This window comes from Odontomachus brunneus, unplaced genomic scaffold (assembly GCF_010583005.1).
Source record: "Odontomachus brunneus isolate Ranch 3 - 2012 unplaced genomic scaffold, Obru_v1 Obru_scaffold_155, whole genome shotgun sequence".
NCBI lineage: Eukaryota > Metazoa > Arthropoda > Insecta > Hymenoptera > Formicidae > Odontomachus > Odontomachus brunneus.
In genome coordinates, this window is record NW_022639605.1 from 681,669 (window position 1) to 697,128 (window position 15,460).

Below are 15,460 nucleotides of genomic sequence, written 5' to 3' on the forward strand. Positions count from 1 at the left end.
ATATATATATATATATATATATATATATATATATATATATATATATATATTCTAGTAAATATCAAGTAACAGTTACATAACTGTTAGTTATCATTTCCCACTCAACAATATAAATATAATATAATGTATGTGTCATATAACAGGTACATTGTTAAGAGAAAAATTATAACTAATAGTTATGTTACTATTACTTGATATTTGGTGGGTTGTGTCATATTCCGAATTCAGTGGCCAGAGGACGGGCTGAGGGAACTGCAACCCCCTCCGAAATTAATTTTCTGGGTTACGCTAAGTGTGAGAAAAATTTTTTCGAATGACTTTTTTTGTTCGTCAAAAATAAAAAGTACAGCCCCCCCCCCAACTTTTTTCTGGCTATGTCACTGTCCGAATTATATTCCGATTATATGACTTTGATGTTTCATTTTGTCTGTACCTTTCGAGCAAGTCGAAAATTGACATCACGTTTCTTTCTATAATTATACTTAAGAAAATTTAAAAAATTAGATTTTTTTTGCTAATTTGTTAAAAAATGATTCACTAAACACTTATTTAATCGTTTCTAGAAACAAAATTATTTTAATCTTCTTTTGGTGACTTTTGATAGCTTTTGATGAAAAATGTTCCATCTTCCTGTCTTTCACTTATATCATACCGACAAATGTACACGAATGCATGCTACTCGAGAAATGATCATGATGTCGAACTTTTCTGTATTTTTCACATTCTTAGATATTGGTTATATATCTTTAAGATTATTTTTACCTATTCTATCATTGAAAAAATATCTGACCAAGAGATACAGAGGAAAGTTTAGCGTATACAAAATTACCAGATCTTTGTAGATTAGCTGTCATATATTTCAATGGGTATCAGAAAATGTATACTTTAAAAATGAATTTTTCAAAAGAGAGATAGTCTCTTTCTCTCAATATGATCTTGTAATTTTTTATAATATTTCTAAAAATCTCCTTTATCAATTTCTTGTTTTTTGTTAAAAGCATAAGTATCATTTAGTCACTAAAATTAAAAACGTAAAAGCTTAAAAGCAGTTTCATATACGCGATACATACACGCAAAAAGATATTCTGTAGTGACAGCTAGAAACTTCTTGTTACACGAAGTTCAGTTGCAATAACAGAAAAGTCTGTTTCAATAACTAAAGAATTATTCACATCAACGATTACTTTTGATTGAAAATTTTCCCTTTCAAAAAATGGTTATCGCAGATGATTATTCTGTTGTTCTCACAGAGAGTATCGGACTGAATGGTACATAGCAACAAGAAACGACATCAAGATCCCTTATAGAAATATCATACTAAGAATCATTGATAATTACTTATTATCCAGTATTTTTAATACTGAAAATAAGTAATTATCAATGATTCTTAGTATGATATTTCTATAAGGGATTACTGCAACCAAAAAGATTCGATTGAAAGAATAGTTGAATATTGCTGCTATGGATAGTGATCCGTATTGTTAGATGAGCCACATTTTCGCAAAACTTTTATTTCGTTCAAGGAAGCCATGTTATTTGATGAAACGACACTATTGTTTTAAATAGTATTTTTTTTAAAATTTCTTTCAAAATTTAGTAATTCGATTTGTTTAATTTGGATTTTCTTGGACTTTTTAATTTTTTTTTAGATTAATTATTATTAATTTTTTTAGATTAATCATTATTAATTTTTTTTTTAGATTAATCATTATAACATTCTATTAAAATTTTTAAAGTAATTATCATTGATTCACTACATTACATCAATATTCATCGCATATTAAATGTTGTTGCATTGTCCCAATATTTATCAGCAAATTATCCAACAAATATCAAGTAAAAATTATATAATTATTATTTGATGTTTGCTTAATAAAATTAAATTATATAATTATTATTTGGTTAAATATGTTATAATATACTGTGAACACTATAAGGATACATTATATAAGCATAAATCGTAAGAATTAGAGTCATCGGGAATCGCCGCGTGCCGCTCGATCGTCAGGTTAGGCAACACTTTAATGAAGTCAGGATTGGTTGGGGGGTGACCGGTGGTATACCGCTTGGGATCGAAATTATTGCGGGAGAATTCACGAAAGTTTGGAGTGTGTTGACAATCTTCGATACCTTAGTGATTTATGAGACATGAGAAAATTAGGAATATATAAGTATATTTTTTTAAATATAATCTATTTCTAATAGCTAAAACATCCATTAGTATGAACTGAAGTATAAGTTGGGACAAACGAAACTTGTATCTTTCACAACATTTCAATTCGGTTGGAATTATCGAATATATAGCACAACAGAAACTTTCTAACAAAATTTCTTTTTTGTAGCAACCGATTTTTTAGTTGATTCCTGAGGAACCGAAAATTTCGTAATTGAAATTCGGTAATGCCAACCGAATCATTTTTTGCGTGTATAAAAAAAAATAATTTAACTTCAATTATCTCAGTTTCGGTACGGTCAATCTCCTTCTAATTGTGCACATGTGTAGGTCGCGTTTCCATTAATATACTGTTAAAATTTAAAAATATTACTAAGAAAATGAGTTTACGAGCCAACTACCTTAAACACTGAATTTGAGAACACTTGTAAGCGTGAAGTTCCTTACACGATGTGATGAGATGTATTGCAACGTCAAGGATATCGATACTAACATGAACGACGATGCAGCTGTATTGACAAAACAGCGAGGGATGTTTGATAGCAACTGTATACTTTCAGCTGGTCTCATAACCCTCTCTCTTTCTTTCTACTCTAAACTCGACAATGTACGTTCAACACGTTCTGTGTGAGACACGTTTCTATTTCGTATCTTGTCTAAGTTAAACAAACCTACAAACGTTTATTCTAAAAGTTTGATCACACCGAAGAGTATCGATTAAAGTATTTGTTCCGCAATAAATCAGTTTCTTAAGAATTCTTTCAATTTTAGCTTTGTATATCCAATGAAAACACTGCTTGTACACTTGTTCAGCTAGAAAAAGATCAATAGTTGAGATATTTGATATTACTAAAGTTAATATTTTATACGCATTTCTTGAACTTAGCGTCTTATTTTTAACTTCTCCTAAACAATATCTTTAGAATCGTAATAAAAAATCACATATTAAATAATTAATATTAACATATATTACAATAATATTAACAATAATATTACAATAATATTACAATAATATTAACTATTAATTATAATAATAACTAATTAATATTAACTAATATACAGGTATTATGCGAAAAAAAGGAAATGTCAGAATTATTGATTGTTCTGTTTTAAAAATACAACGATAGAAAGTTTATAGTTATACATGAAAAATACGTACACACATACACATATATTTCAATATTAATATTATTTTCTTTATTATCTGTGTATTTATTAGATTAACTAATGTATGAATAAAGCATTAATTAGAAAAAAAAATAATATTCATGGTTGTAATATCGCGTATATATTTATTTTAGTTTCGCTTTAGATTAATATATATAATATATATTACAAATATTATTTGTAAATAAAATTATGTTTCAAATTCCGATGCTATTTTTAATATATTGCGTTCTTTTTACAATTTTCTTAAAAGGAAATCGATTTTGTAGTTAAGAGTTGGTTCATGAAATGTTGAATTTGGTGACGATATTAAGAGTATCAATCTTCCACTTTTTATTGAACAAAATTAATTTTTTATAAAAATTTATTATTTATATATATATATATATGTGTGTGTGTGTGTGTATGTGTGTGTGTATGTGTGTGTGTATGTGTGTGTGTGTGTTCGCGGATATATCCAATTAATTGATTCGAAAAAAATGACGTTTCTGGATATAATGTTTTACAAGCTTGTTTTACAAGCACATTTTTATGATATATGAAAGTTCTAAATTTTATGATTTGTGTCTTATAAAAGATAATTGTGCGTATCTATTTTCAGCAAAGATGAATATTCAAAATATTAAGAAAGAAATAGTTACATGTTGTATATGAAATATATTGAAATATATTGAACATAAATTTCAGAATTTTTGAGCGTTTTATTTCGAAAATACAGAGGTGGACATTTCATAGTGTATAGCTTGAAATTCGTACACATATATCATATTTATGTACTTATATATCTTTTTTCATTATCTGCGCATTTTTATTAGATCAACGGATGCATAAGCAAGAGAGAAAGAGAATAAGAAAAATAAAATATAATTATTATTAATATTTATAATATTGTGTATATTGTATATAAACTTTGTTTTCAAAAATAATATTTATTACTTAGATAGTAAAACGTGGAAATGTAATGTTGTTTTATAAAGAGTAAATTTATGAATAGCTCCTTTGATACGTCACTGAAAATACGGTATTGAGCGATATAACTACCTGAACTCTCTACGAATATACCTGTGTTTCATTTGAAGTGTACAAAAACGTGGCAAAGTGTGCAGTTAAGGTTCCTGGCTAGTCACCACGGCCATATTGGTTAATGATGTCAGAAGCGAGAAATTGTACACGAATTTTGCACCCGAATCATTGCAAAATAAAAAGATATGTTAACAAAGTGACACTTGCAATCGATCCTACACACTCGTAAAATGCTCTGGATAGTGTTCATTTCCCGAAATAACCTTTACAACACTGCTAAATATACGTGTGAAAATCGGCTTATTTTGACAGGAGATCAGCTGTGAAACTCAGTGTGGAATATGATAGAATAAGTACTATTATAGTTAAAATATTACAAAAACACAATATCCGGAGTATTTTGATATTTCCGCAACTGTGTTATGTGTGATATGTAAGCACTACAGTCAGTAATAACGTCGTGATTTGGACGGAAAAATTTAGGTGGCTGTACATATACACATACATACACACATATACATATATAATTCGCTTTATACATATGATGAACGAATTCTTATTCCATTGATGGCTGTGTCATCGTCAATGCGGACTTCTCGCCTGACTACACGCAAAAAAAATTTTAGTTAGTGCAACCAAATAGAAACTAACTGAAAATTAAGTGATCAGAAGCGATATCTCTGTTATGAAAACTAATTTTTTCTGTTGTCGGAACCGAAAATATTCGTCTGAACATTCAACGATATTAAAACTCGGTTGAGACAGAACAATTGACTATACAGAAGCCTCATAAAGGAGTTTTTCTGTTCCTACAGCCGAGTTTTCGTCTGATCCCTGAGCAACCGAAAATTCGATTGCACCAACAGAATTGTTTTTTCCGTGTAGCCAGGAACCTTAATGCTGATAGCATTAATTACTCACCACCGCGCAGTTTGCGAATCAGTTTTGACACAATGTTCGATTTTTCACACACTTCTACATCACATTTGTTTCAAGCAGATATTTGGTGAGTTTTGTGGCTACCTGCTTTTCCGACGATAATAATTTTCGTCAAAATACAACTTTATCTCGCGTGTGATCATTTCGTGAGATTAAAAAAATAATCGTAACGTTGCAGTCGATTACACTTTTACCGCAAAGCACTTCTTCACTTATCGTTAACGGGAACGGGATAATATAAAATTGACGAGAAACTCAGCGAACAACCCTTACGGTGCGAGAAGTCTCGCTCGACTGACAAATCGATCGGTCTCATGCTTCCACCACGAATGACTCAGATCCTCTCGCAGGGATCGCTTAATGTAAATGCATGTGTGCTTCATTTTATCTGACCGAGTCGACAATTGTTTATAAACATCGCGGCCGGAAGAAACGTGTAGCAATGTCACAATCTGTAAGACGGACCTTATCGATACCACGAACTTGTAGATAAAATTAGGGGCTGGTAAGACAGACCGAGTCTGTTTGTCGCTCTGCGTTCGAGTCGAGAGAGTGAAAGAATAACAATGTTCACAGCAAAATATCGTTCGATCATACAAAGTCCCAAGGCGATAAATTTTATGAGGAAATAAATACCAAGTTGACTAACATTCGTATAGATTGTTGAAGGCAAAAGCGATGAAATCGATATCAGCAGTCAAACCGTTACGAATACTTCGCGATTACATTAACAATAATAATTCTAAAAATAAGTCTTTTCTCAAGAACGCGACGCTTAGAAAATAAAATATTAGCTGCTGTCTCTAGTCGTGAACGCAACATTTAATATTTACATTATGCTGAGATAAAAGATATTTAGTATTTGTGATTAATTGCATAGTGAAATAACAATAGTTAAATATGTAATACATACATAAACATAATATATGCATTTCAAAAAGAATGCATTTTTGTAGTAAGCGCTACTGTAGTGCTAATAATAATAACTTTATGTATATAAATATCTTAAAGCTGTTTAACTTTGACAACTTCGAAGCTTCGAAAAATTTATTCGTATAAATGATAAATTTATTCAAGGATTGATAAAAACATTGTAAATAAAACGAATTAATTATTAATATATATATTCAAAAATATTTAATTATTTCTAAATTACGATTCTGAAATACTATAGCATGAAATGTTACATATTTAATGTAGAATAGTTTTTTAAATAAAGAGTCAAGCGCGCGCGCGCGATTCTTACTAAATAAATATCTTTTATTATAACTTCATTTATTTCGAGAACATTAAAAGTCGCCTAATAATGTAATGTTACAGAGAAATTTTAATCTTTTTGACAGTATAAAATATAGTTATAAAAATATGTTTTGTTGTTTTATTTTTATATCTCATATTATTATAATTAAAATTAAATTATAGCTCATATTTCTTGAACTAATTTCTTTCTGTCATTTTCTCTTAAGACGATCTAAGTACAACCAAGATAATCTCAAGACGGTCTGTACTACTTGGGAATTAATTGTGCTATAGATTACAGTCTTTATAAGCGCCAAATATATATTTTAGTTCTTCTGGAAAAAAAATAAGAGCAATATATATATATATATATATATTAGGATCTTTTAAATAAATTTTTTTTTTAAATAAAGCCTTTTTTTCAAATAAAATATCAAGTGGTTCTTATTGAATAAATATGAAGTATATTCGTTGTTTTGAAATTATCAAATAACGTGTGCTGATATTTGTTCTCAATATGCTGTTGTTGTCTTAAAAGTATATATTCCAGCAAAAAATAATAACTTTTCCAAGTCATATATTCCAGAACTACAAAATACTATAACTAAAAATCTTAGAAATGCAAAAAAGAGATAGAAAAAGGTAAAAGGGAGGGACGAAAGGGAAAAGAAAGAGAGAGAGGGAGGAAAAGCGATAACAATAAAAAAAGAATCATTATTGAATTTTTACAAAAGAATCGATACGTCAGATTCTACAATATTTAAATGTATAGTAGTCACATGATGAACAAACGAATATTGTGATAGGACATTTTATGCAAGTCCAATGCCTACGGAGCATGATTTAAAGTTATTTTTCTTGCGAGAAGCCATGCATGCCGTTAATTTCGTTCTTTAGCGAGAAATTTGACTCTCAGCGTGCTCCGTTGCCAGCTTAACATTTAGTTTTTCCATACAGATTCAGTGTTATTTTCTAAGCGTGTTGCTAGGATCCCAATACGGTTCGTCCAATCAGTGTAATTATATGATTAACTTCAGCTGACATTCGATCTATCTAATTGGACGAATCATGCTGGAATCCTAGCCACATGTTTGGAAAATAACAATAACTGAAACTATCTAGAAAAATTAACCATCGAGCTCGCATCAGAGCATGCTGAGAATAAAAATTTTTGCTATAGAACGAACTTAGCGATATGCATGATTCCTCGCAAGAAAAACAACTTCAAATCACGCTCCGTGGGCTTAATTCTGAGTATCGTATTACAAAATATGTGCTCTCTCATTCAAGAAATATATATATTATATAGGGCTAAAATTTATAACATAGTTGATATAATAGTTTGTAAAATAAAAGAAAAGAATAACAGAATATAAGAAATTTATATAAATGAAATTGTTAAGCAAGCGGAAGAAAAATAAAATATGTGTAAAAATCTTTATTTTTTATAAAATATAAATTTTATAAAAAATAAACATTTTTAGATATATTTTTTTATTTAGTGATATAATTGCAACATTAGAAATTTTATTCAGACTTTTTCTCATATAATTTTATAAATTTGTACTTATTGCGATACTATTATTACTATATGAAATAAATAATTATATAATTCTTCAAAAATTGAAGTAATCGAAGTTTCAAAAGTTCAAATCTTCGAAAATTTTTATATCGAAGCTTTAGATTTTCGAAACTTCTAAGCAAATCACCAGTCCTAATATATATTGCTATTACTTTTTCTAGAACAACAAAAAGATATGATTAGTATCCATAACGGCTGTAGTACAATTAATAATCTGTAGTACAATTAATAATTTTTCAGATAGTATAGAACATCCTGAAATTATATCCTTGTATTCTAGTCATCCTATTCCCCAGGACATCTTGAAGACATAATTCTGGAACATTTTGTGTTAACTTTCTTTTCTCTCATTGTAAAAGGTCGTATTACTAAATTTACCTCAGATAAGATTCTAATTTTTATTATAAATAAACTAAGCGTTTGGAATATTTTTTCTTTCCTTCAATTATACTAGTCAAAACATTTTGTATTATAATTTTTCTTCTTCTTCAATTTTGATTTTTTATGTTGGTGTGTATCTATTGAGACAGAAAATGATAGAAAAGAAATTATTTAATTCATGAAATATGAACTATGTTTTAACTTTAATTAAGAGTATAAAATGAAAAACTAAAATAACAAAACATATTTTTGCTATAACTTTTCATTTTTATGTTTCATACTATCAAAAAGGCTAAAATCCCTCTGTAACGTTATATTATTAGGTGGCCTTTAATGTTCTTAAAATAAATAAAGTTATAAGGTAAAATTAGAATTCAAAATATCCATTCTTCTACACATTAAAACACATCATAAATGTCATTCATAAATTCTTAAAGCTGCCATACGCTCCAGCTTAAAGTAAAGAAATAGCTTTTAAAAAAATGATTTTAAAGGAACTCTCCTTTGTTTGTCGTTTAATATATTATGGAGATTAGAGCTAAGCTTTGTTTATAATTGTTATATTTGTGATGAACAGCACAAAATTAACTAGAGTAATAGTAATAGTGTTATATAATAATCGAATCGAGTACATGTCGTATCATCGAGTACACTGTTTTCCGTAACAAGAGCGGTCGAAATGTCGTTGCGTGCGACGATGTAGAAATCACGAGAACAAACGCGCTCTTTTATTCTCAGTTTCCTCCCGTTTCCGGCGAGACAATTCCATCGTCGCAAGGAACGCGGATACATATTGCGACCGTTCAGGAAATGGAAAGGTGTTAATCGTCGTACGTCTGGAACGTCGTGGTTCGAATGAATAATTGTTGCATGTTAAACGATTGCAATTGGTTGGTCTCCTCGACCACGTAAGATACAGGAAGGCACTAATGATATTCAACACGGTCGTGAATGAGTCCGTTTGAAAAGTTGAGATCACAAGGCCGTTTACAGCTCATGGTGCAAAAATATAAGATGCACTAACGTCGTCGACAAACGTTTATTCGAACTAATAGCGGACGTTAAAACGATATCGTACAATTGCAATGAGTTACTACTCAGACTTTGGGGGAAAAAGAAAGAAGGTGTAGGTGTAGCATAATTAAAAGAACAGAATAGATCACTTAAACTTATATTAATAATTATTATTTGAATTAATAGTTATTATTTTATCTTAAACGAAATATTCGAATTCGAGTTTTGATATGAATTTTTCACTTGAAAAGTGATTACGAATATACTGTCACATATATTATATTATTATACGTGTATATATATATATATATATATATATATATATATATATATATATATATATACAGGGTAATCGGAAACAATAGCATTCGATTAATATTCTCGTATTTTTGAGCGAATTCTAAAACTATTTTTACTCTTGCAAAATGTTATCCTTAGCTGAGGCTTAGTTGCTGAGGTATAAAGAGAAATAATTAGCCACTCACAGGCCAGATACATAAAGTAGGCAGGGGCGACACAATTCACTGTCAGACACAGACGTTGGGCAATACACATGTGACAATATTCATACATCTTAGTTTGTAAATTTTGAATGCTTGTGATTGTACACAATAGTAAATAAATTATTTTAACTTAGTTGAATATGATTATAACATAACATGTAAGGATGAAATAGTCGATTGCGTTCGCGCATGCGAACTTGACCTAAGCAATATAAACTTTACAAATACGAAAAACTTTAAAAATAAGCACGAGAAGAACGAAATATTAATCGTACAAAGCATAAGATATTCTTACATTATTTGAGAAAACCGACGAGATTGTATTTCTTTGTAGAAATTGTTTATCTTGAAAAAGACAGTTTTTAACACACATTCATTACTTGTGGGTTTGCCCTCAAAAACTACGGTATTAACAACGTTTTGTGAGTTAAACGCAAGCGAGCGATACATACATCGATGAGATACGCGAACCAGACCGATTAGAAAATTTTAAGAGAAGCTGCGAATCACGCTATTCATTGTAAGACGCGAATAAACGTCGTATCTTTAATCTCCGTTTTCGTGAATTTTAATTTAATTTAATTTATTTTTATTTTAATTATATAATTATAAATTTTTCATTTATGAAGTAATTCACAGTATAATTTTTTAATTAACATATAATTAATTAAAAAATAAGTATAATTATAAATATAATGTCACATATATTATATAATTATACATATGTATGTATATATAATTGTTTGCTCTACAAAAATGTAAATCTAACTCTAAATTTAAGTTTAAATATTTTACATGAGAGACGAGTTTCAAGTTATGATTATTATAATAAAGGTCTTATATATTTATACGTGTTACATCTTACCTCAAATATTTTACAAACCTGCCCGTAACAGTTAATATTTTTCTAACATGAGACATATTTTGCGTGGTAGAGATCTGGCAATAATTTAAAGCAAAAGTGAGGTATCAATGTACGCCCCATTATTAACCATCGCACCGCTATAAGAATTTCAATATACGCGCCGTCTGTTTATAGCCGAGGAGTGGCTCATTGAAACAGGCATCACGGGTACTCATAAACAATATCTTCCGAGGATGTACTTAGATTAGAGACGTACTTGGCACGCTATCGCACCTCTTGATCGATCGTGCGTAAGATCGTGACTGTTATTATATAATTGTGTTGATAATTATTTCGATACTAAATAATACATATATTGAAGTTTTACAAGATTTAACAAGTACTGCTGGAGTTTTCATTGTTAAATTTGATTGTTACTGTAATAAGTTTAGGTAGTTTGATTGTTACTGTAATAAGTTTAGGTAGTGTTTATAACTTTAGAATATTATTGTGCTTATCAATACCATGATATGATTAATTTTTCAAGCGGAAAATTTTGCAGTGAATCGCATGTGACTTTAATACACGGTAAAAAAAAGAACATTCTTGTTTCAAAAATACTTTTATTTTTTATATGTAAATCTTTAAATAAGATTAGCGTTAAACAAGTAAGTCATTTGTATCAATACATTCGTATGATTCAACAAAAAAATAAATTCTTGTTATTCAGAAATATATAATTTCCATGAATGAAAAGTACAACATATTGGATTGAAGATATGATAAAAATTTTTTTTAAATGTCAGAAGAAGATATCGTTATTATCAAAATAATTATATTACATTTTTTATGGGACTAACTTATAATATTCAAATAAAATTATAACATTGTTAAAATTCAAGAGTTTAAAATTCTTCTAACAAAATTATATATTGTTGCTTATATATGAAATAATGATTATTAAGTGAAATAAGTTAGTTTTAAGTGAATACTAATTTTTTTCTGTGTACGAACGAGTCTGCGCTTCATCACAGTACAAAAACTCTTGCGGAATCCGTGGACGTTTAGTGAATCACGATTTTGCTAAAATTAGAGCTGCGAAGGCCCACACTCGAGCGCTGAATGTCGGAGAAGAGCTTGATGGGGCGAAGCGAGATCGTTTAAAGGAGATGAATTTTACCGAAAGAAGAACAGAAGAATAAAAAGACCAATACATTGTAATTTGATCACGAGTTATGCAGGGAAGGGGGATGGGTTAGTTCTCATATAATATTAGATATATCCTGTATACATATTTATATTCCACAATGTGTATACATATTTATATTCCACAATGTGTAAATAACATCCTGTATACTACATTGCATATATATTTTTATATATTTTACATACATAAATTGGATATATATTACGGTACATAGTATTTATGTTCAATTGATGTACATAGTGCATGTGTGTACATATAAAATGTATATACATGATATGTATATACACATGTATACACATTATGTACAATATACGTACTTACATGGATATACCACATGGTATGCATAATATGTACATACAATATATATGGTAGATAAGCTGCAGTGACACCGTCTGACGTTGCATACTTATATATTAAATCAAACTGGACAAAAAAGTCCTTTACCATTTTATAAATTACCATATAGATTTTTAGATATTAATTAAAGAAAATTTATGCATTATGGTATACAATCAAATATATAACAATTTTCTTTAATATTTAAAAATCTATGTGGTCATTTGCAAAATGGTAGAGGACTTTTTTGTTCAGTTTGACTTAATATATAAGTATACAACGGTCCCACTGCAACTCATCTACTATATCGCGCATAATCATTCACCAATCTTTTTTAATTAATATCTCGACTATTATTGCGAATATCGCAAAACGGCACAGGACTTTCTTGCTCACCTCAATCTATTCTATATTCTCACCAAGGATTATCATGGAGATTCGGGATACCCTATATAAGATGAATCCTATATAAGATAAAAGTTCACCTCAGATATTTCCGCTATTTAAAACAATAGTTCCTACAGGAACTTGTTAGTTTCGAAGAAGATGTAATGTAATGACAATTATTTTCTTGTAAGTATATCTTAAATTTGTTTAATGGAATCATATAGTTTTTCTAGTATAAATAAATTTCTTCACACATCCTGCGTATAAAAGTACTGAGATAAAATAATTTAAAATATGGGATACTTTCCTGAGATATTTTTTATTTTATTTTGATACTTTTCAGTATACAAGATATGAAATATTTCTTAAACTATTCTTTTCTCGATAACTTAATCTAAATAAAATTGTAGGTAAAATATTAAGAGAGATCGACCGATAATACGAATTTTTAATATTGATTTTAATTTTTGAATTTAATTATATTATATTAATTTTGGATATTGGTATCGATGTATCTGCTGCAAAATGCAATGAAATTTTGCTTAATGTTTCTTTATGTTGTTTTACAACACAATCGATTTCACTTGACGTATAAAAATATTAAGATTAGATTAGGTTATTGAAAAGTGAATAGTTTATGAAATATTTCATATATCTTGTATTGAAAAATATAATTAATTAAGTACAAGTTAATATTTTTAAAAATATAGAAACTTATTTCATATCGAAAATATCTTCAAAAGAGAGAGATGGAAAGAAAAGTTAATAGAATTTATGGCGCAATTACAATTGCACGATTAACGCAAACCGAGAAGGCCTTGCTGGTAATTAACTTAAACGAGTACCCGCTTGGCCTTTTAATCCAATTGAAATTAATGCCTTCATCCCAGACGTGCCCGCATTTCAGCGAGATGCATCGACGCCATGGGAAAAAAGAGTTGGGCAAAAATTCCGGACGCTATTTTCAGCCTGAAACTACGCGGTGTTAAGGGAAGAACTCCATGTAAATGAGCCGAAAAATAGGCAATTTTTAGAAATTAAAAACAAAAAGACTATTCGATGAAACTTTTAGTATATTTAAATGCACACTCAAAGAACTAGAAAATATTTGGTTTGAGCAATAGTAATGGATATTTTGATAGTTAATGGAGGCCGATCTTGGAGGCCTCGTTTTTGACGAGGTGAACTTGCGTACACTCTAGCGGTCTCAATTTTAATTCTGCAACAAAAATCCTAAAATATTTGTTTTTTTTTAAATAAAAACCACGTAGAATGAACCTAAACTTGTTAAAAAAGTGGAAATTTAGTGAAAATGAACAACTTCAAAAGAAAAGGTTCTAATTTTATGGAAAATTTTCATCTTAATTGTTTGAGGAATGTTGTTTAAATAAATTAATAACATTTAGGTTCATTCTATTACAAAATTAATGTACATGCACGCATAAGCGCAACGCAATTGGTTGAACAGTTTTTGAGCTATGATGTATGCAAGTACATGCGAAAAAGCAGTTCTGAGAAAAACGCGTTTAAAGTTAACGAAGCAAATAAATAACAGTTTTTGGAAACTTACGGCTCTTTTCGACTATTCTGCAATTCCAGCTCCATACAATAGGCCCTCCGTTTCCTCGAAAAATTGATTTTCTGCAATTTTTTCTGTTTATAAGCTATTCGAGCCTCCTTTGTGCTGCTACGAGTTGGCTACGTTTGGCGCTCCTGTCTGCTCAATAAATCGCTTGCTGTTCAATAAATCAGCGTAAATTTTGCATTGCTGGCCAATTTTAAGTTCCATCATCTTTAGCATTGCAGAATAGCCCTCGTTAAATATACTAACAAATATAAGCAGCTACTTCTATTATTTTAGTGCCAGCATGTGAGTGTTTGGGAGCTAGTCGCCAGATCATTGCATTTAAACTCTCATTAGCATTCTGTGTATGCCCCTTCCCAAGCACCTCTCAGCCACTGAGAAACGTTAAAGTCTATTGTGCAAAAGAGATTAAGTCGAAAAAAGTGCGGGGTACGGCCAAGACGTGCCGGGCAATTCTTATATTTGCACGCAGCGCAGATATAAATGTCCGTAGTGCCATTAATACTTTAAAATGGGTTCTAAAACTTTAGGATTATATTCTCCATATAACAAGGACTCGATTTAAATAAAAAAATCGATTTTTCCGACTAGTTACATGGAGTTCTCTCCTTAACACTTTAAGGGGTGATTTGCATGCGCCAAAATTCTTAATGGCAAAGTAATACGAGGTGTTTATCTTTTCGGGATAGTCGAATGGATAAATATTTTTGCACCATGTAAATTGTATCTTTTTTTAATTTAAAATATAGCAATGATATGGGCGTCAAATTAAAATTTCGATGTGTTTTTATTTCGGTGAAATTTATCGGTGAAATTTGGATAACAGTTGGAATAGTTATTTAAAAAAAATTAGTTACTTATTGAAAAAGGTAACTTGTTACTTCCTAAATTTCCTAGATTCTTAGAGTAAAATTTCACATAAAAAATAGAATGGCGTTTGAATTACTCGATTATCAAGTGACTTTTCATTCATACACACGGAAAAAATGCTGTTGAGTTAGTAGAATTGGCTAAGAGTTTCGTGTTTGGAATAAATCTTGACTCAATATTACATAATATTACACAAAAAGTCATCTTGAC

The 15,460-nt window shown here is 29.5% G+C and overlaps 1 protein-coding gene across 4 annotated transcripts in view; it reads right to left on the minus strand.

The window, feature by feature from the left end:
• Positions 1 to 15,460, minus strand: part of LOC116850773 — a 63,244-nt gene that overhangs the window by 10,510 nt on the left and 37,274 nt on the right. The window contains exon 3 of one of the 4 annotated variants that reach the window (XR_004379434.1): positions 14,366 to 14,512. The exons of the other annotated variants lie outside the window; for them this stretch is intronic. The gene's annotated coding sequence lies outside the window, so the exon portion shown is untranslated. The remainder of the gene's footprint in view (positions 1 to 14,365; positions 14,513 to 15,460) is intronic. 4 annotated transcript variants of the gene reach the window in all.